The sequence below is a fragment of the Saimiri boliviensis genome, chromosome 13 (genome assembly GCF_048565385.1).
Source record: "Saimiri boliviensis isolate mSaiBol1 chromosome 13, mSaiBol1.pri, whole genome shotgun sequence".
Lineage (NCBI taxonomy): Eukaryota > Metazoa > Chordata > Mammalia > Primates > Cebidae > Saimiri > Saimiri boliviensis.
The window spans coordinates 86,004,789-86,026,226 of NC_133461.1; positions in this window are offsets into that span (position 1 = coordinate 86,004,789).

The following is a 21,438-nucleotide window of genomic DNA, read 5'->3' on the forward strand; positions in this document are numbered from 1 at the left end:
ACGGCTAGCCAGTTTTCCCAGATCTTTTTGCCGTTGCTTGTTTATGTCAGGTTTGTCGAAGATCAGATGGTTGTCATATGTGTGGTGGTATTTCTGAGGCCTCTGTTCTGTTCCCTTGGTCTATACATCTGTTTTGGTACCAGCAGCATGCTGTCATAGTATAGTTTGAAGTCAGGTAGTGTGATGCCTCCAGCTTTGTTCATTTTGCCTAGAATTGTCTTGGCTCTGTGGGGTCTTATTTGATTCCATATGAAATTTAAAATAGTTTTTCCAAATTCTGTGAAGAATTTTAAGGGCAGTATGGCCATTTTCACAATATTGATTCTTCCTATGCATGAGGATGGAATGTTTTTCCATTTGTTTGTGTCCTCTCTTATTTCCTTGAGCAGCAGTTTGTAGTTCTCCTTGAAGAGGTCCTTCACATATTTTGTTATCTGTGTTCCCAGGTATTTTATTCTCTTTGTAGCATTGCAAATGGGAGTTTATTCATGTGACTGAAGACATACACACTCTCTGCTTGTCTACTGTTGGTGTAAAAGAGTGCTTGCAATTTTTGCACATTGTTTTTGTATCCTTAGACTTTGCTGAAGTTGTGTATCAGTTTAAGGAGTTTGGGCTGAGATGATGGGGTTTTATAAATATAAAGTCAAACTGCAAACAGTTTGACTTTCTTTCTCTCTATTTGAATATACCTTATTTCTCTCTTGCCTGATTGCCCTGGCCAGAACTTCCAATACTATGTTGAATAGGAGTGGTGAGAGAGGGCCTCCTTGTCTTGTCCTGGTTTTCAAAGGGAGTCCTTCCAGCTTTTGCGCATTCAATATGATATTAGCTGTGGGTTTGTCATAAATAACTCTTATTATTTTGAGATGTGTTCAATCAATACCTAGTTTATTGAGAGTTTTTAACATCAAGGAATGTTGAATTTTATCAGAGGCCTATTGCGCATCTCTTAAGATAATCATGTGGTTTTTGTCTTTAGTTCTGTTTATTTGGTGGATTACATTTATTAATTTGTGTATGTTGAACCAGACTTGCATCCCATGGATGAAGCCAGCTTGATCATGGTGCATAAGTTTTTGGATGTGCTGCTAAATTCAGTTTGAGGATTTTAGCATTGATGTTCATCAGGGATATTGGCCTTAAGTTTTTTTTCTTTTTCCTTTTTTGTCATGTCTCTTCCCAGATTTGGTATCAGGATGATGCTGGCTTCATAAAATGAGTTAGGGTGGAGTCCCTCCTTTTCAATTGTTTGGAAATATTTCAGAAGGAAAGGTACCAGCTCCTCTTTGTATTTTTGGTATCATTCAGTTGTGAATCCATTTGGTTCTGGGCTTTTTCTGGTTTGTAGGGTATTAATTACTGCCTCAGTTTCAGAGCTCGTTATATTTCTATTTGGGAATTTGACTTCTTCCCTGGTTAGTCTTGGGAGTGTGTATGTGTTCAGGAATTTATCCATTTCTTCCAGATTTTCTAGTTTATTTGTGTTGAGGGATTTATAGTATTCTCTGATGGTAGTTTGTATTTCTGTCAGGTTAGTAGTGCTGTCCCTATTATCATTTTTTATTGTGTCTATTTGATTATTCTCCCTTTTCCTCTTTATAAATCTAGCTAGTGGTCTATTTTCTGATTTTTTTTTCCAAAAAGCCAGCTCCTGGATTTGTTGATTCTTTTGGAGGGTTTTTCATGTCTCTATCCCCTTCAATTCTTCTCTGATCTTGGTTATTTCTTGTCTTCTGCTAGCTTTTGGATTAGTTTGCTTTTGCCTCTCCAGCTCTTTTAATTGTGATGTAAGGGTGTCAATTTGAGATCTTTCTACCTTTCTGATGTGGGCATCTATAAGTTTCCCTCTTAATATTGCTTTAGCTGTGTCCCAGAGATTCTGGTACATTGCCTCTTTGTTCTCATTGGTTTTAAACAACTTATTGATTTCTGCCTTAATTTCCTTATTTACTTGAGAGCCATTCAGGAGCGGTTGTTCATTTCCATGTTATTGTGTGGTTTTAAGTGAGTTTCTTAATCCTGAGTTCTAATTTGATTGCACAGTGGTCTGAGAGACGGTTACGATTATCTCCCAGAACCGAAGTTCTGTTGTGTTGCCATTTGATTCCTTTCTCTTCCTCCCTTGTGTGATTGTTTTATAAAAACTGTGAGTTTTATACCTCTGTATGTTTTTGTGATGGTGAATATTGACCTTTTGTTTCCATTCTTAATACACCTTTGAACATTTCCTGTAGGGCTGGTCTAGTGGTAACAAATTCCCTCAGCATTTGTTTTTCTGGGAAATACTTTATTTCTTCTTAATTGATGAAGTGTATCCTGGTAGGATGTAAAATTCTTGGCTGACAGGTATTTTTTTTTTCTTTCAGCATTTTCAAAATGCCATCTCAGTCTCTTCTGGTCTGTAAGATTTCTGCTGAAAAGATCTGCTGTTAATTTGATGGGGTTTCCTTTATAGGTTACTAGAAGCTTTTCTCTTGCTAATTTAAAAAATCTTTCTTTCATGTTGACTTTAGATAGTCTGAATATAATATGTAGTGGTGAAGTCCTTTTTGCAATGTATCTGTCTGGAATTAACTGGGCCTTTTATATCTGAATGTCTGACTCTTGCTAGACTTGGAAAGTTTTCATTGATTATTTTCTTAAATGGGTTTTCTAAACTTTTTGGTTTCTTTTCCCCCTTGGGAATACCAATAATATGTAAGTTTGATTGGCTTAGGTAGTCCCAGACATGTCAAAGACTTTGCTGATTCTTTTATTTTTTTTCTTTATTTTTGTCTGATTGGTTTATATATATAATGTTTATAAACATTATATATATAAATATAATGTTTATAAACATTATATATATAAATATAATGTTTATAAACATTATATATATAAAAATCAGACAAAAATAAACCTGTCTTTAAGTTCTAAAATTCTTTCTTTTGCTTGGTCTAGTCTGTTATTGAAGTTTTTGAATGTATTTTGTACTTTCTTCACTGGACTTTTTAGTTCCAAAAAACTTTTTTAAAAGATATCTTCTTGGTAAATTTCTCATTATATCCTGAATTGGTTTTCTGATTCCTTTGTGTTGATTTCCAGGTTTCTGTTGCATCTCACTTAGCTTCTTAAAAATCAGTATTTTGAATTATTTATCTGGATTTTTGAGGAATTCTTTTTCATTGGAAACTGTGGCTGAAAAATTGTTGTGGTCCTTTGGTGGTGTCATATTTCCCTGCTTTTTAATGTTTTCTGGTCCTTTCATTGGTATCTGCACAACTGATGTAGCAGTTCTTTGTTCCAGTTTTTTGAAGTTGCTTTTGTAGGGGAGAATTTTTTCCCGAAGATGTATGTGTGTTGTTGGTTGAGTAGGATATTTTGGCTTTAATTTTGGGTACCTACAATAGTGTGATTTTTAAAATGACTTTTTTGTAAGTGCATGTGGTGAGGGATATCTGTTATTTCCTCTGTGGCTTAGGGTATAGTTATTAGTTTAGGTTGTGGTGAAGTTTTGTTGGAAACATAGATGCTAGTCTTTGTTTTGTTGGAAACATAGATGCCAGTCTTCAGGCCCCAGTAGTCACTGCTGGGGCCTTCAAAGCAGCATAAACTGCTCTGTTGTTAGTGGGTCCTGAAGGGCTAATTCTTGGGCCTCCAAGTGGCTTGCTTAGAAGTTAGTAGTGGGAGTGATGTTTCAGGTGTGTGGGTGAATTCTTAGGCCTTGATGTTGGGATTCATGTGGGGTGGCTGGCAAAATATTAAGCGAAATATTAGGGAAGTTATAGATTATAGTCTCAAAACTTTTGGAAGGCTGAAAGATTTTAATGAGATATGCTGAAGGCAGCTGATTCTTACCTTAGAGCTTTAAGTCATAGGGTCAAAGATTAGGATAATAAAATCTTCCTCAGTTAAGTCTGTTTACCCTATATTCCTTTGTCCCTACTCTAATTTGCTTACTCATGTAAACTTTGTGTTGTATGGTGCCCTCAGGGGGAGACCAAAGGGAATTGCCTATTAATGGTGTTTATTCTGGGCCCTGAAACCAAAAGCTTTTATCATGCATAAAACCACTCTTTTAACCATGTTAATTATCCACAAGCATGTTGACTTAGAACTTCTGTTATTAATCTATACTGAATAAATGCAAGAAGGAACAGGGAATCATGGTTGGTTAGCTGCAATCACCCTCTGAAAGGAGCTGATGACCATCCCTAGCCCAACTCTTACACTGTATTCTGTGTGTGACAGCATATTTTATTCATCCATTGCTGAGTCAGGGTCTGCAGGACAGACCTACACAGGTGGTGATCAACATCTCACTCCTGGGCATCTTGTGTGGTGTGGGTGATGGCAATAGTGGTGGTGGAGCAACCCACTGGTACCCAAGTAGTCCATGTTGTGTTCCTAGCAGCTGTGATGGGTTGGGTGGGCTAGTTCCTGGTTCCACAGCTTCTCATAGTAGGGCAGTGTATTGTCCTAAGTGTGTTTAGGAAAGCTTGGTCTTCTCTATCCTTCCCTTGGCTGGATGTTGGCTGCAGCCACATCTTGAACTCAGCCTGAGGATGAGTCACAACCCACAGTTAAATCCCCAAAATGGTACCAGTTCTGGGATTGTGACCAGAGGTGGTGGGGCCCTTCCTCAGGTGACCAGTATGGACAAGAAGCTGTGGGGAGTGTGGCCCACTTAGTCTTAATCTCACAGCAGCATGTGGCAGGATGGTGGGTATTGTCCTAGGTATGCATAGGATAGCCTTGTTCCTGTTCATTCTTGGCCAGCTGGCAGCTACAGTGATTCAGCCTGAACTCAGCCTGAGCTTAGGACCCAGCTTGGTGTTAAACTCTCAAGTGGTACCTTGGGGCTGAGACGAGAAAGGGCAGGAACCCTTCAGGCAAGCAGCATGGGCAAGAAGTTGTGGGGAGTGTGGTCCACTCACATCTCAGTCTCAACAGCAGCCTGCAGCAGGGCAGCACATACCCTTCCAAGTGTGCATGGAAGTGCCTAGTCTCTCCTCTCCCTCCTTGGAGCAATACAATGGCAGCAACTGTGTCTGTAGATCTCTGGTACTTAGGCCTCAAAATGGCACGTAGCTGAGGCTACTGTAGTGCAGATGCCTGTGAGATTGCATGTGGGTTCCCTTTATGGAACAACATCTCTGTGCAATTGTTAGGCAGTTCTATATGTCAAACACAAGGGCCTAGTGGGTTAAGGGTTTTTTTTTTCCGCCCCTGTAGCCAAGATCATAAAAGCCAAGACCTGGGAGTTTCTTGCTTACTGTTTTCCTGCATTTAGCAGCCTCTGCTGGCTCTCTCTCAGTTCCCGATTGAAAAAGCTGTCTCAAACCGTCTCCTTACTTCTGGTGCTTCTTGTCTCTTCTCTGGTGAACCCTAGATGATCTCTTCGAAATGTTAGTATCTTCTGATTCCTCTCCATGGAGGAGGCGCATGCTACCTGTCAGTAGTGAGCCATCTTGATCTCTCCCTTGACTTTACCTTTCTGAGACTTGTAACAGGGAGAACAATAATAAAGGCTACCTGAACAAAACATGTAAAACAAATAGTAAAGTAAATCCTGTTTGGGTTAATCCCATGGAAAACTGGGAAACTATTTCAGACTCTCTCCACTATATCTCAAAGACTGTAGGGCATTATTGGGCAGCACTGAATAAACAGAATGAGAAATACATGTAGTAAGAAGCCAGTGTGCCCTTCATAGAGTAATGGTGGGATGGTCGTCTATGGAGGCCACTGGCAGCTTCCCCTTAGCTTTATAAACTGAGAAGCCAGGTAAATGAACACCTTGGTTAGAAAGCAGGCAGGTATCTTGCATGTTGTTTCAATTTGCCATTCCATGATGTTCCTGGACAGAGTTGTTCCCTTCTGGATTCAGGGGTGTTTGATTTTACTGTGTCTGTGTTTCAGTGACAGATTCTGAGTCTCCAGCACCATCATCTAAAACGGACTGTGGACCTTGCAGACTTTGGACTTGCTGGCCTCCACAATTATGTGATCCAATTCTCTAAACTCAATCAATCTTTCTCTCTCTCTCTCTCCCTTCCTTCCTTTCTCCCTCCCTCCCTTTTCTTTCTCTTTCTCCTTTTCTCTTTTCCTTCCTTCCTTCCTTATCTCTCTTTCTCTCTCCCTTCTTCTCTCTCCCTTTCTCTCTCTTTTCTTTCTTTCTTTTCTTCCTTTCTTTCCTATTTTCCTTTGTTTTTCCCTGCCTCCCTCCCTTCCTCCTTCCCTCCCTCCCTCCCTATCATAAACTTGCTTCTTGGCTTTAGGGCTTTAGACTAGTTTGGGAATAAGGGCAGTATAAGAGAAATTCAGAATTAACTTTCTAGAGACAGGATTGTAGTAGAAGGAGGGCATATAGAAATGGGAAAAATCTCAGTGGCTTTTATGATGGTGGTAATAATCGTGTTACTTAGGCAAAAAAGAGTAAGATTTTTGGGATGTACCATGCTTTAATAAATGTCTTTGAGACAGACCTATGTGAATCTTTCTGAGCAAAGAATTACAATAAAATAAAACAAACATCCCTATTTTCTGAGTGAAGGAAAAGAGAAAAGGCTGAATTAGCTTCTCATTTCATCCAAGTACCCTTAAGCAGTTTTTGTCAAGCATCTGCAAGTTGACATAAGGTTGATCTGTTCAATCTGGTTCTAAATTGTTCTGTTAAATGCTAGACAACTTTTGTCACAGAAGCTGCCCCCACCTCCTTCAGGATGATTGTCTATAATTAAGGAGGAAACCAGAAAATAATGATAGGGTTCTCTTTTGCCTTTCTAATGGCTTTCTTATTAAGCATGTCTGAAAAAGCTACTGAGATGTTGATTTCCTACATAACCAAAAGAAGTCAGCCATTATATAATTACTTCTTTTTAGAAACTACAAAGGGAAATGTGTCAGAAATGCTTTCAATGGGCTAAAGACACCATGAAGCACAAAGGAAAAACTCTCCAACAACAAAAAGGCAGTGAATAAATTAGTCATTAAGGAAACATTTTTGGGAACTCTGCTGAGGTGCCAGTTGCATATCACCCATGGGGTGCTCTTTGAGGTTTGATTGTGGCAGGAAGAGTAAAACAGGAAGGAGGGAATGTGGAAGATGGCAAGTGGGGCTGTGGGTGGTATAATGGTATTTGTGCCTTTTTATGGTGAAAGTGGTCCTCACATTTTCTCTATTGGAGGAGACCAAGATGCTCAGAGAGCTGATGTGGATCCCTGGTGTTGTCTTTTCTGAGAAAGTGGCAAGGTCCATGTTCCCAGTGCCCCTTGACTACCAGCTTAATTCCTATACTGGGTGCTCAAGGGATAGTGAAAAATACCTGATAGAAGGGATTCTATTCTCCCTTTGCTGCCTTCCTTTCTCTCCCTTTTTCTTCCCCCTAGACAGAATAAAGAGAGAGACTGTTAGGATAATTACCCATCAAAGCGGGCCAATATTAGAAGAACATGGTTTGTCTGTCTTGTAGGTGTTTTATTCTGCAGGGTGGAGAGGTCTTTATAATCCAGATGGTACTTTAGGCCAAGGCCACACACTATAAGTGGCTGGGGATTCATTTCTAAATTCTGCTGTAATTTCCTCTCTAGTGATGTAGGCTTCTCTTTAAGTGTTCTTTCCCTGGAATCCCACCGAGTGCTTTCAGGTTGGGCCTGACCATGCTAAGTAAAGGAAAGGTGATCAAGAAGAGCTTTGTCCTGACCCAATATACACATCATCCTTTTATATAGCAGCCCCATTTTGTTCTTGGAGTTTGTTTTATGCTTTACTTGTAAGGAGCTACTGCTCTTTGAGGGTGGGCTGATGAGAGGGGTGGAAATAAGCTTGGAATGACATCAAGAGTGAGCGTGTGTGGCTAATGACTGTCTTGAAATGTCTTGTTAGCATCTCAGATCACACTGTCATGGAAAGAGCCTGGACTGACAGACCTGGAGTTTAGTTCTAGGATAAGCCATTAAATCCCTTTGAATCTCAATTTCTTCATCTATAAAATGATATTAAATTTTTTAATATTTAAAATTTTTAGAATTAAAAGTAGTTTGCATGAATTACCAGCGTCAGTCATAATCATATGATTTTGGATCAGAAGAATATGTAGAGGTCACTAGAGATCCTAATGTCCTGTGCAGTGACTATTTTCTTTGCAATATTCCTAATAGGTGATTATCCAACATTAACCTGAATATTCCTGGGACAAGGAGCACACTGCCTCACAAGTGAGTCATTTCAATTTTTTCTGCAACCCAATTAGATGGCAAAATATGCATCCTTGTAATATTTAGTTATTGATCTAATTCTTGCTGTTCTAGGTGCCCTGTTTGTGATGGTTAATTTTATGTATGAACTTGACTAGGCTAGGTACCCAGAAATTTTGTCAAACACCAGTCTAGATGTTGCTATGAAGGTATTTTTAGAAGAGATCAACATTTACATCAGTAGATTTTGAGTAATGCAGGTTACCTCCTCATAATGTGGGTGGGCCTCATCCAATCAGTTGAAGGCCTTAGGAAAATACAGACAGATCCCTCAAGGAACAGGAAACCCCCTTAAGACATTCCTCAGACTCTAGCTGTAAAATTAACTCTTCCTTGGGTCTTTAACTCACTGACCTACCCTGAAGACTTTAGACTTGCTGGTCTCCACAATTGTGTGATTCAATTCCTTAAAAATAAATGTGTATGCATGTATGTATGTATCTATCTATCTATCCATCTTTCTGTCTATCTATATTTGTCATCTCATATTGGCTCTGTTCTCTGGAAAACCCTGATTAAAGTATCTATGACAGTACTACCTACTGCAATACAATACTATAATATGTCAGGCCTTCACATATTTGGAGAAATTATTCATATCTGCCCCTGTGAAGTTGGGTCCTGAGAATAGGTGGTTTAATGGAATTTTTTCTAGACAAAAGAAAGCAAACTTACCTCTGGATTGGGGGCAGGAGGGAGCACTGCAACAACACAATGCAGAGAGATAAATGAGAAAATAAAGAAAGCAAAGTGCTGAAGGTGTTAGCAGAAAGCTTTGCAACTACTAGATCCTCCTTTAATGAGAGCTGTTATAATGAATAAAGACACACCAAGGCCAGGACAGACAATACAGTCATCCCCACCAGTGTCCTCTAACATTTGTAGAGCTTGTTGGGCTATCACAATATTTGCTTTCACGGTTGGGAGATAATTGGCACTTAGCTGTTACAGCAGCAGCAGTAGGGGGAAAAAACACACAAGCACGGGAAGGGGGTAGGTCTGGTTTTCATCTGCTGGATCCGGCACATGCCCATGTGAATGAAAAATAACAGCTATGGATGGCTCAGTGCCTGGACATCTGTCGTCATCCTGTCTGGTAGCTGCGCTTTCTTCCCTAACCATGAATGAGGTGACTGTGGGGGGACTGGAAAATCTTTGCAATGTGGAAGCCAGGGACAGTGTTCCTGAGGCAGCACTGAAATTTTCTGCAGTCTGATTCATTGTGTGGGAGCTTACTGTTGAATGCTTGTACTAGGAAGGGAAGCTGTGGCTGCTTTTCCTCAGGCTCCCATGATGAGCTTCTTTGGTCCCAGTTGAATCTGTGGTACCATCACTCTGAGCATCTTACAGAAACAAAGTAGAAATAAACATCTTACAAGCCCATCACCCAAGCATAACTGTTTTTAGTTTTTTTTTCATTTTTTCCCACCTGCCAACATCCTTTAGCGTAATTATAATCAGTGTATGAATAGAATTTTGTATAATATATATTGTTTTCACTTAAAATTTTGTGATAAACATGTTCTTGCATTGTTCCTCTTCATCAGCACTATTTTATAGCTGTGGTATTATTTCAGAGTGGATGTACCATTGTTAAGTTCACCCTCCCTTATTGTTAGACACTTCCAATACTTGTTATAAAAAACCCTACAAGGAATAACTTTTTGGGTATAGCTTCTTTCTTCTTTTGAATAACTTCTTTCAGCATTTCCAGAGAATGAGTCAAGAGATGTGAGTATTTTTATGTCTTAATATAGATTGCTGTATAGTTTCCCAAAAGAGTTTGTATTGGTACAAATGACCAAAACCAAGGTACAAATGGGTCATTTGGCCAGAAAGTTCCTAGATTGGGTATTAATTATAGTGAATATAAAATGATATGATAGTGTAGTTTTATTTTCATTTTTAAAAAAATTAGCACGGGTAATCTTTTTTTTTTTTTTTGTATATTACTTTCCAATTACATTTCTTCTTGTGCCTGTTGTTTGTGCCTGCTGGGGTCTATTGGGGTACTGATTTTTACAAATTAGTTTGAATGAGCTCCTTCCATGTTAGAATTGATAGAAATATTTTTCTAACCTATTATTTTAATTTTTATTTCTTTTTGTGTAAAAGGTGAATTTTTATTTTAATGGGCTTTCCAATTGTCCATTGTCTTTCTAAGAAAAACCCTTTAATCAACCCTGTGTTATCTCATACTTGTTTTTAGTTTTCATCTGTGATTTGAACTTGGTGAAATATTGCCTAATTTCTGAGAACATTTTGATATTCAAGTTTAGTTCTGGTTCAAAATGGTTCTGGTTCCTCCAAACACAGTCAACCAACAACAAAAAATTTAAAAATAAGCTTTGGCTCATTTTATTATTCAGAATATGCAATTAATAGTTCTGTTTCTGCATAGAATTATGGTTCATTCCTATTTTTTTGTTAAAGTCCTTGAACAGCTTTCGTATCTTTCATATGTGCTCCATATGTATTCTCTAGTAGGGGGAAGAAGCTTTTGAAGGCAGGGTTTATGTACTCAATTTACTCGGTGTGGTGCCCTCTCCCCAATCAGAGTAATTTTTAACTTGTGTGTCTTCCTGGCTGTGTTGCCTAGGATGCCCTTTGCCCTGGTTACCATCTGGATCAAGGCCTGTCATGAGCAACCATTGGTGTAAGGCTTATATTCTGACCAGTTGGTTTGTGGTTTGCCTGCCTCCCTCCCACACAGCAGCTGTGAGGTTGGACAGGAACTCCATCCTCATTTGGTGGGCTTGCATATGGCCCTCCTCTGCTCTCTCTTCTGGGTTAAGGCCAAGACCCTGCCATTCATAGCAGAGGCTGTGGTTAATTTGCAAGTGGGATCCAGAATGGGAGGCTGAGAAGCACTGTCCTGTGGTGCATTGGCTCACCATAGCTCTTTGATAAGTGGTGTTTGATCATTTATTAACAATCTGGAGATTCTTTTATGGCTTAGCCTGGAGGCTGCCTTAGAATGGAAGCCATCCTCACAGGGTTAACAGGAATTCTGGACAGACATAGAGTTATAATTAAGCATTAATTAGGCTGCACTTTGACCTAATTCCTTGCAACCAAAAGTCACTAGATACTGACTGTTTGCATCCCAGTTGTTCCTATAGATAGGATCTCTGATGTTAGCATCGTAAGACTTTAGTTTAAGAATTGATTAAGATGTTTTTCAGATCTTGAATTCTAGGGAAATAGCTGATGCCAACCAATTTGAAGACTCCCACAGGGAAACTAGCAAATGGAATCAGCATGAGAATACAGTTTCTTCTTCTCTCTGTCCCTTGACTTCACTCTGTACTGTTTGACCAATCAATGATCTCCATGCTTCAGTCCCCTCCAGAACTCTTACAAACCCTAGTCCCAAACTCCTCAGGGAGATGATTTTGAGGTTCTCTGCCATCTCCTCATTTGGTGGTCCTGTGATTAAACCATTTTCTCTGCTGTCCCAGTGTCTCAGCATATTGTCTTGCTGCAGATATTGGGCAACAGATCTATTATGATAACAGAACCCGACAGTACAAGGACAGAGGAAGGCAGAAGGAGGTGTGGCTCAGACTAAGAACAGGCTTCCCAGATGGTTCAGTAGTTTATGTTAAATGTCCAGAGACTGTAGCCAGCAAGGGCCCACTCCAGGCTCGAGGTAGTACCTAATACCTGGTGGGTGAAGACAAAGTCTCTGGGTTCTTTGGTATAAAATTACATCTTTGACAGACAAGCCACTAAGTTATGGGTCTTGGCTTTGGGAAATGAGAACAAGGAATATCTAGATGATTCAAGGTGCTCTAATCACCTGACAGGATTGATCTTCTCATGGAGAATCTTAATGGTGTTCTCTGTATTTCCTGAATTTGCATGTTGACCTGTCTTGCTAGGTTGGAAAAGGTCTCCTGGATAATATCCTGAAGTGTGTTGTCCAGCTTACTTTCATTCTCCTCATCTCCTTCTAGTACTCCAATTAATCACAGGTTCGGTCTTTTTATGAAGTCCCATATTTCTTGGAGGCTTTGTTCATTTCTTTTCATTCTTCTTTATTCTTGTCTGCATGTCTTATTTCACTAAGGTGGTCTTCAAACTCTGATATCCTTTCTTCTGCTTGGTCAATTCAGCTGTTGATACTGGTGTATGCTTCACAAAGTTCTTGTGCTGTGTTTTTCAGCTCCATCAGTTCATTTATGTTCCTCTTTAAACTGGCTACAGTGGTTAGCAATTCCTTTAATCTTTTATCAAGGTTCGTAGTTTCTTTGCATTGGTTTAGAACATGCTCCTTTAGCTCATTATAGTTTTTTTTATTACCCATCTTCTAAAACCTACTTCTGCCAATTCGTCCATCTGATCCTCTGTTCAGTTCTGTACCCTTGATGGAGAGACATTGTGATCATTTGGAGAGAAGAGGCACTTTGGCCTTTTGGATTTTCAGCATTTTTTCACTGATTCTTTCTCATCTTCATGAGCTTGCTTGATTTCGGTATTTGAGGTTGCCAACCCTTGGATGGGGTTTTTGTGGGGGCTTTTTGTTGTTGATGCTGTTGTTGTTACTTTCTGATTGTTTTTCTTTCAATAGTAAAGTCTCTCTTCTGTAAGGCTGCTGCAGTTTGCTGGGGCTTCACTTCATTCAGGTCCTATTCATCTGTTTTGCTCCCATGCCTTGAGATGTCGTTTAAGGAGGCACCTCCCTTGGCTGTGGGGAGGGTCTTCTCCTTCCCTGCCTGGCTCTCAGGTAAGCCATCATACCACACTGTTCTTCATTCTCTCCATGAGTAATGCCAGCCTTCTAGTCAATTTTGATAAGAGAACCTGGATACCTTGGTTGCTGGTGAACGATTCACACACTTGTTAGGGTTTTTTTGATGGGAGCCTGCTATCACCACGGCTTCTTGTCGGCCATCTTGGCTCCGCCCCCTACAGTATTTTGTTATAGTAGCAGGAACAGAATGAGATGGGGTCTTGCCCTGCTTCTCTGTCCTAGGTCTGTCTTTCTCATCTGCTCTGCTCAGTAGATTTTTTTTTTTTTTTTTTTGGCATCTGACTCTCACTCCTGGGGAAGCATTTCAGCTCTGGGTTTCCTAGAAAAGGTTTCAAGACCTACTGTTTCCCCCAAACTGGATTTTATGTACCTTCTGTTACTCCCACAATACTCTGTATAATTTTTTCTTTCTTTTCTTTTCTTTTCTTCTTTTTTTTTTTTTTTTTTTTTTTTTAGACAGTCTTGCTCTGTCACTCATGCTGGGGTTCAGTGGTGCAATCTCAGCTCACTGTAATCTCTGCCTCCCAGATTCAAGCCATCCTCCCATCTCAGCCTCTTGAGTAGCTGGAACCACAGATGTGTGCCACCATGCTTGGCTAATTTTTTGTTTTTTTGGTAGACATGGGGTTTCACCATGTTGCCCAGGTTGGTCTTGAACTCCTGAGAGCAAGTGGTCTGCCTGCCTCAGCCTCCCAAAGTGCTGGGATTACAGGCATAAGCCACTGTGCCTAGCCCTTTGCAGATTTCAAAGATTGCTCTTTACATAGTTTTTATCATCAGATTACTCTTTACATAGTTTTTATTATCATCATCATCAGTTTTCAAAGCAATGTTTAACTGTATACTAATAGACAAGAAAAGCAGAAAAATAATATATCATATACCAGTGTACTTGACATTTAAATTTTCCAAATGTTAATATTCTTTTTATTAGGTGTTATAAAGGAATAAAACATTATAAATACAACTGAAGAAGTCCCACCTTTCTATTAGATTCCCTTCCCTATTTCTTTGGGCAGAGATAAGCTAATAATAATTCAGTATGTAAATCTCTAGAGTGTGTATTCTTGGAGTGTAGCATGATATCTTATTCATCTTGAATTTTTAGCTAATAGCAGTGCCTGACACTAGAAGAGATAAGTAAATACTCAAACAAAGAATAAATGAATAAAAGGTATTGTTTATAATAGTAATAATTTTTATCCTTTGCCATATCGAATAGGGTCTCTGTAAATGTTTGATGAGTTTGGGAATTAATAAAAAAGTTTTGGTCTCTTACTGAGAATAATTTGCCTGTAGCTCTTAAAGGAAGCTCATGTTTTGGTATCTTTAGGCTTTGTGTGCAATGCAATTTTTGGGCTTCATATGCAAAATATGCAATGTAGAAACATGATCTACCTTGAGAAACTTACAATGCATGTAGAATTAATTTCAGATGCAAGAAAGATGTGTAATTGTATGAGATGTATTAAGAAAGAAATCAACTAAATGAATGTCATTAGAAACACTTCACATTTGATTTCAGTGGAAAATATTCTAGACTAGCAGTTCATGGAAGCTGTTGTCAGGAAATGCCAGTCCCAATAACCTGATACACATGGAGAACACACACACACACACACACACACACACGCAAATGCACACGCGCGCACACACACACACACGCACACACACACACCCTCTGTTCATTTGTGTCTCTTCTTCACTGTGAAGCTCCATGAACTCTCCTGGGGACTGTGAAGCACTGGGATGGATAATGTAGAAAAGCAGTCCCCAACGGTTTTGGTACCAGGGACTGGTTTCGTGGAAGTTAATTTTTCCATGGACCTAGGCAGGGAGTATGCAGTTGGGGATGGTTCAGGGATGATTCAACTGCATTACATTTATGGTGTACTTTATTTCTTTTATTATTAAATTATAATATATGATGAAATAATTATACAACTCACCATAATGTAGAATCAGTGAAAGCCCTGAGCTTGTTTTTCTGCAACTAGGTGGTCCCATCTGAGGGTGATGAGAGACAGTGATAGATTATCAGGCCTTAGATTCTCATAAGGAACACACAATCGAGATCCCTCACATGCACAGTTCACAATAGGATTTGTGTTCCGTTGAGAATTTAATGTCACCACTGATCTAACAGGAGGCGGAGCTCAGGCTGTAGCACAAGTGATGGGGAGTGGGTGTAAATATAGATGAAGCTTTGCTCACTTGCCTGCAGTTCACTTCCTGCATTGTGGCTTAGTTCCTGACAGGCCACAGATTGGTACTGGTTTGTGGCCTGGGGGTTGCAGATCCCTGGTGTAAAAGAACTAGAATTTTAGCTCTTATAGGAAGCTTCTCATAGTGAGTTAATACAACTAACCACACAACATGTACATTTCTTTTTTCTGTGGGACACTAGCAGTCTCTTCCATGTTTCCATGTCTTCTTAACCACCTGTTTCCTTGATGGAAGGATATTGATGTTTCCACACAGATTTGGAGCAAAAAGCTTGGTTTTATTCATTTTCCCCTCTGAATTAGGGAAGCTTTTCAAAATGAACATACTGAACAGCAAATTATCATCCCATTAAGCGCTTAAAATTATAGGCAGCTGAGCCAAACCTGCTACCAGCCCCCGCCACCCCTTCCCTGGATACAGTCTAACAAGCCAGCTACAAATTCCAGATGATCAATTTGCTTAGCTGTGATGGTAATTTAGAAACCCAGTGTTTTGCTTCAAAGTCATTGAGAGGCAATCTTGAATGATAGGCTGTGCTTCATGCACTCTTTGGCAAGAAATTTACGTGGGTTCTTGTGTGATTCTTGGTTTTGATATCCAGCAGTTCTGGGCATCAGAAAGGAGGCCTGCACCATTGGTTAATGCTGCACTGTGGAATGACTACTTCAGGTTCTCCTGCTGCTTACACCACCACCAATTTTCCCTAGACATAGTTTCTGCATTTGAACAATTGTTTTCCAGTACTTTCTGCGGAAGTCAAGTGGCCGTGACCAGTAGGGTGCATGCTCATATCTGTTAACTCCTTAATTTAATTAATCCGTTCAACATTTACTGAGCACCCACTATGTTTTGGGCACTGTGCCGAATGCTGAGGATTGAAAGTTGAATCAGAAACAGTCACTGCCCTCATGGAGCCCACAGTCTAGCAAGAAAGAGAGACACATAATGAAAGGATGGCAATGCACTGGCCTATCCTGGAAGCAGAGACAAGGTGCCACCTTGAGATCTGTATTAACCAAGTAGGTTCTAAAGAACATAAGGCACTTTTTCCAAGAGTCATGTTTCTTCTATCATTCCCAATTGGTGGGGCTGTGTAATTGTTGTCTGGAAAGGTTAAATGAAGGCCGATTGATATGGTTTGGCTGTATCCCCACCCAAATCTCATCTTGAATTGTAGCTTCCACAATTTCCACATGCCTTGGGAGGTACCCGATGGGAGGTAATTGAATCATGGGGGCAGGTCTTTCCCATGCTGTTCTGATGATAGTGAATAAGTCTTATGAGATCTGATGGTTTTATAAAGAGGAGTTCCCCTGCACAAGCTATCTCTTGCCTGCTGCCATGTAAGATGTGCCTTTTGCCTTCCATCATGATCGTGAGACCTTCCTAGACACCTGGAACTATGATTCCATTAAACTTCTTTTTCTTTATAAATTACCTAGTCTCAGGTGTGTCTTTATCAGCAGCTTGAGAACAGACTAATACAGCCATTCAAGATGGAAAGAGTCTCCAGGAATTCCAACTTCCTAGTACCTTCTGTATGCTCCCTGACATAGTAGACTCCAAATGAATTGGATTCACTCACTATCCCCCAAAGACACATTGCCCTGCCTTTCTTCTGTTGATGCTCTTGTTTCTACCTGGAATGCCTCCTTCCTGTCGCTTAATTTAGGACTCTTGGTGGTACTTCAAGGCCAGGCCTGCTTTGCTCCAAGTTCCTGGAGAACTTGGGGCTATTTAGAGTAAGGAGCATATAGCGTGTGGTCTTGCCTGAGTGCTTTAGGTCCATTTGAGTCCCCACTGTAGACTGTGAACATGACAGGGGCTCTCAGTCCCCTGGAGAACATAAAGTGCCCATACGATGTTTGGTAACCACTTGTTTACTGAATAGGAATGTTTTGATACCAAGGATAGAAAACCCAGCTTTGATTTTCCTGGCTGAGCTGTTACCAGGAAAATCCCTAGACTCACAGTTTGAGTCTCATCACACCTAAAGTAAGGAGTATTTACAAGCCTAGTGACAGAATTTCATGATATGGAGATAAGACCTGGAGGGAGATAAAAAAAAGCTTTGTTGGCCGGGCGCGGTGGCTCAAGCCTGTAATCCCAGCACTTTGGGAGGCCGAGGCGGGTGGATCACGAGGTCGAGAGATCGAGACCATCCTGGTCAACATGGTGAAACCCCGTCTCTACTAAAAATACAAAAAATTAGCTGGGCATGGTGGCGCGTGCCTGTAATCCCAGCTACTCAGGAGGCTGAGGCAGGAGAATTGCCTGAACCCAGGAGGCGGAGGTTGCGGTGAGCCGAGATCGAGCCATTGCACTCCAGCCTGGGTAACAAGAGCGAAACTCTGTTTCAAAAAAAAAAAAAAAAAAAAAAAAAAAGCTTTGTTTCTACATTCTGTTTCCTTAGGGCAGAAACATTCCAAATAATTTTGTGCCAGGCCAGAAAATAAAGATTTGTATTAAATATGGAGGCTCTGCCTCTAAACAGAAGTGTTGACTCTGATCTAAAGTCACACGCATTGCTGTGGAAATTCTCTTCTTTCCAGCTTTCTGCAGGTATGGCAGAAGGGTCATTCTGTCAGCTGGAGGGGGTTCTATTCCTGCAGCTTGTCAGGGGAGGCTGGTGAGTGGAAACAGAATCCTTCATCCTTTAGATCATGGAAGTGATATTGATTGTGATGTTGGTTGGAGTCTTGAGATGCAGGTCCTCAAGACCTATTAACCTTACCTGGACATGGTAACCTTTGTTGTCTTTGGAATTGTCATAGTTAGCATGGTAACAATGCTTGATAAATGACAATGAGGAGTTAATTCCACTGTGGATTCAAAGGGAATGTGCATGGTTTTTAGAAAAGAGTCCTACAACTTAACATGAAAAGACAAGAAAAGCACACATTCCAAAGACATTGAAAATAAAGAACAGACACCCATCATTCCATAAGGTTTGAATGCTCTGCACTTTGCTCCAGTTGGTCACTCAAGTTGGTAGGGTCTGGGTGCCTGGGACACCCACCAGGGTCCATTTTTGTCTGGTCCTATGATGGTGTTAGATTCTGCAGATAGTCCCGGTTCTGAGAATACCAAAGGGATCAAAACACAGTAAGTAGTCCAAGCCAGTATTGTTGATACCAATAAATCACTTGGTTAATTTTATTGGCATTTACAGGACATATCCAAGAGTTGGAAGTAATGCAAGGGACATGGATATCTGGGCATTGGCAAGTATGATGAGTGGGGATGCTGATTATGTTAGGTTGGAGGATCTCATAGCCTGATTTTAGGATGATGGTCCTGGTTCATGTGGAAGACATCTGAAAGGTTAGATCCACTGAAGGCTGGGTGCAGTGGTTCACGCCTGTAATCCCAGCACTTTGGGAGGCCGAGATGGGCGGATCACTTGAGGTCAGGAGTTTGAGACCAGCCTGGCCAACATGGTAAAACCCCATCTCTACTAAAAATACAAAATTAGCCAGGTATGTTGGCACATGCCTGTAATCCCAGCTACACAGGAGGCTGAGGCAGGAAAATTGCTTGAACCCAGGTAGCAGAGGTTGCAGTGAGCTGAGATCGCACCATTGCACTCCAGCGTGGGCAACAAGAGTGAAACTCCATCTGGAAAAAAAGAAAAAGTCCACTGATGTGAAGGCTCAAAACAAGGAGTCCAAGATTCTAGGTAAGGAGGTTAGAAGGCAGCTTCTGGATCAATGGCTAGAGAGATCCTTCTCAGGTTTCACGGAGGCAGTGAACTTTAGCAGAGTTTTGAAAGAGTAAGGAGTACTTCTTTATTGAGTGGATGGGTGTATGTGAAGGAAGGGAAGATGATGAGTGATTTTTATCTGTTAACTGAGCATACTGGTCCAGGAGGCTGGTTTGTCCTTCTGTGGAAAATCTGAAACATCGGCCTTGGTGTCTTACAGCCCCTGGAGAAGTCAATGGGTTGGGGTGGCACTGTCATCCTAAGAACTGGGCACTTGCCTCTCATTTTAAAACCACCATCAGGATTATTTATTTGTCTTCCTTGGCAGTCGGAGAGAGTTGGCAGCTAACTCCCTTGGCATGGCAGAGTCATGAGGTAGTCTTGAAAATCTGTTGCATTTAAAAAATTGTATTTGAAATTCTGAGATATTTTAATCAGTTTAGAATCAATCCACCTCAGAAAAAGAGGATGCAAGTTTGAAAACCATGCCAGTGTAGCTCTTTAATAGCTAATTATGCTATAGGCAGGGAAATGGTTAGGCAGTGACTCTTAGAATGAATAATGATATTAGATGAAGTACAAAACAAACCCATACAGGTTTTATTGGCTTGGAAGGAAGAGACAGAGAGAGGCTGAAAATTTACCCAAATCTGATTAGAGAAATAAAACCTCAGACAGAAAAATGATGGATTGTGTACGCTGTTTAACTTGAGTTCCGTAGAGAGGTAAATGTCCTCAGAGAATGCACCACAGAGATTCAGAGCTGAAGGGAGTTCAGGCATTTAATCCAGATGCTCATTTTTACAGATGAGAAAACTGAGGCTTAAAGGAACAAACAATGTGACAAAGGTCTTACCAGCTGACAAGGGATGGAGTTTAAATTTTTTTGTTTGTTTTTGTTTGCATTTGGAGACAGGGTCTCACTCTGTCACCCAAGCTGGAGTGCGGTGTAGCATCTCAGTTCACTGCAAACTCCACCTTCCAGGTTCAAGTGATTCTTATGCCTCAGCCTCCCGAGCAGCTGGGATTACAGATGCCCGCCACAACACCGAGCTAATTTTTATATTTTTAGTGGAGATGGTGTTTTACCATGTGGGTCAGGCTGGTGGCTGGTCTCGAACTCCTGACCTCAAGTGATCTACCCACCTCAGCCTCCCAAAGTGCTGGGATTACAGATGTGAGCCACCATGCCTGGCCAGAGTTTAAATTTGAATCCAGACTTTTTTTTTTTTTTTGAGACAGGCTCTTACTCCAAGGCCCTGCCTAGAGTACAGTGGCATAATCATTGCTTACTGAAGCTTTGACCTCCTGGGCTCAAGTGATCCTCCTACCTCAGCCTCCTGAGTATTTTGGAGAGTAGGCATGCATCACCATGCCTGGATAATGTTTTTTATCTTTTATTTTTTGAAGAGAGAGGGTCTCACTATGTTGCCCAGGTTGATCTTGAACTTGTGGGCTCAAGCAGTCCTCCCACCTTGGTCTCCCAAGGTGCGGGGATTATAGGTGTGAACTGCCGCTCCCAACTGAATCTAGATCTTCTGACTGTTGAAAAGTTTGAGGCCATTTTATCAATCACAGTGCTCGGCCCATTGGCAGACTTACTGGCAAAACGTGCTCAATAAATATTTATCAGGCTCCATGAGTGAGTTTTTGTTGTCATCTAAGCCCCTGTGTCACCTCTCAGGCACTTGGGGATCCCAGTAGCCGAGTAGCTGATGCCATGCAGTGTACCATCTTCTGTCTTTTTGTCTTTTCAGTGGACAGCAGGAAACTGGATCTTGGTTCTCTTGGTTCTCAGATGAGGCTCTCAATATCCAGGTTGACTTATTTGACTGTTCCATGTGCACCTCCCTTGCAGACCCCTTAGTGCACCTGAACTGCTGTCAGCTCAGCTCCACTGATCAGCATCATCACTTTCCCACAGCCACAAGCCACAGAGCCTGCAGAAATGTTTGTCTTCCTGTGTCCTTTATTTTGAACGTGGAATCAGTTGTAAAGTCAGGCTCTTCGTAAACTGTGCGTTCAGCATTGCCTTCTCTACTATTTTTTGGGCCATGGTGGCAGCCCAGAAACTCAACGTTTTCCCAGCTACCCTCACTGAGAAAATAATTTTCTCTGCTACAGGTCTGACCAGAGCATCTTTTTTTCATTAGGTCTGAATGTGAGTTTCCACTCCCTTTTGGATCAAGTCTAATATTTCATTGTGTGCCCTTTCTTATCTTGCCATCTTTTATATTGTATTTCAATATCTTTCCACCTCAAAGAGTAATAATCTATGAAGGCACCTTGGATACCCAGAGAGTAAAATGTGATGTGTTCATATACAAACTGGTCCACCCACAGTGACTGGTAGATTTTTCATCTAGTTCAAGAGACAATCATGTATCTTTCCTGCTATCTTTTAAAAGGGACCTCTAAAAAGTGAGAAGCAGTTAGCCTTCCATTTATGGTACTTTATCATCTTTGTTTGATAAAAATGACTTATTTTAAAAAGGTTCAAAGTAGCATTCTA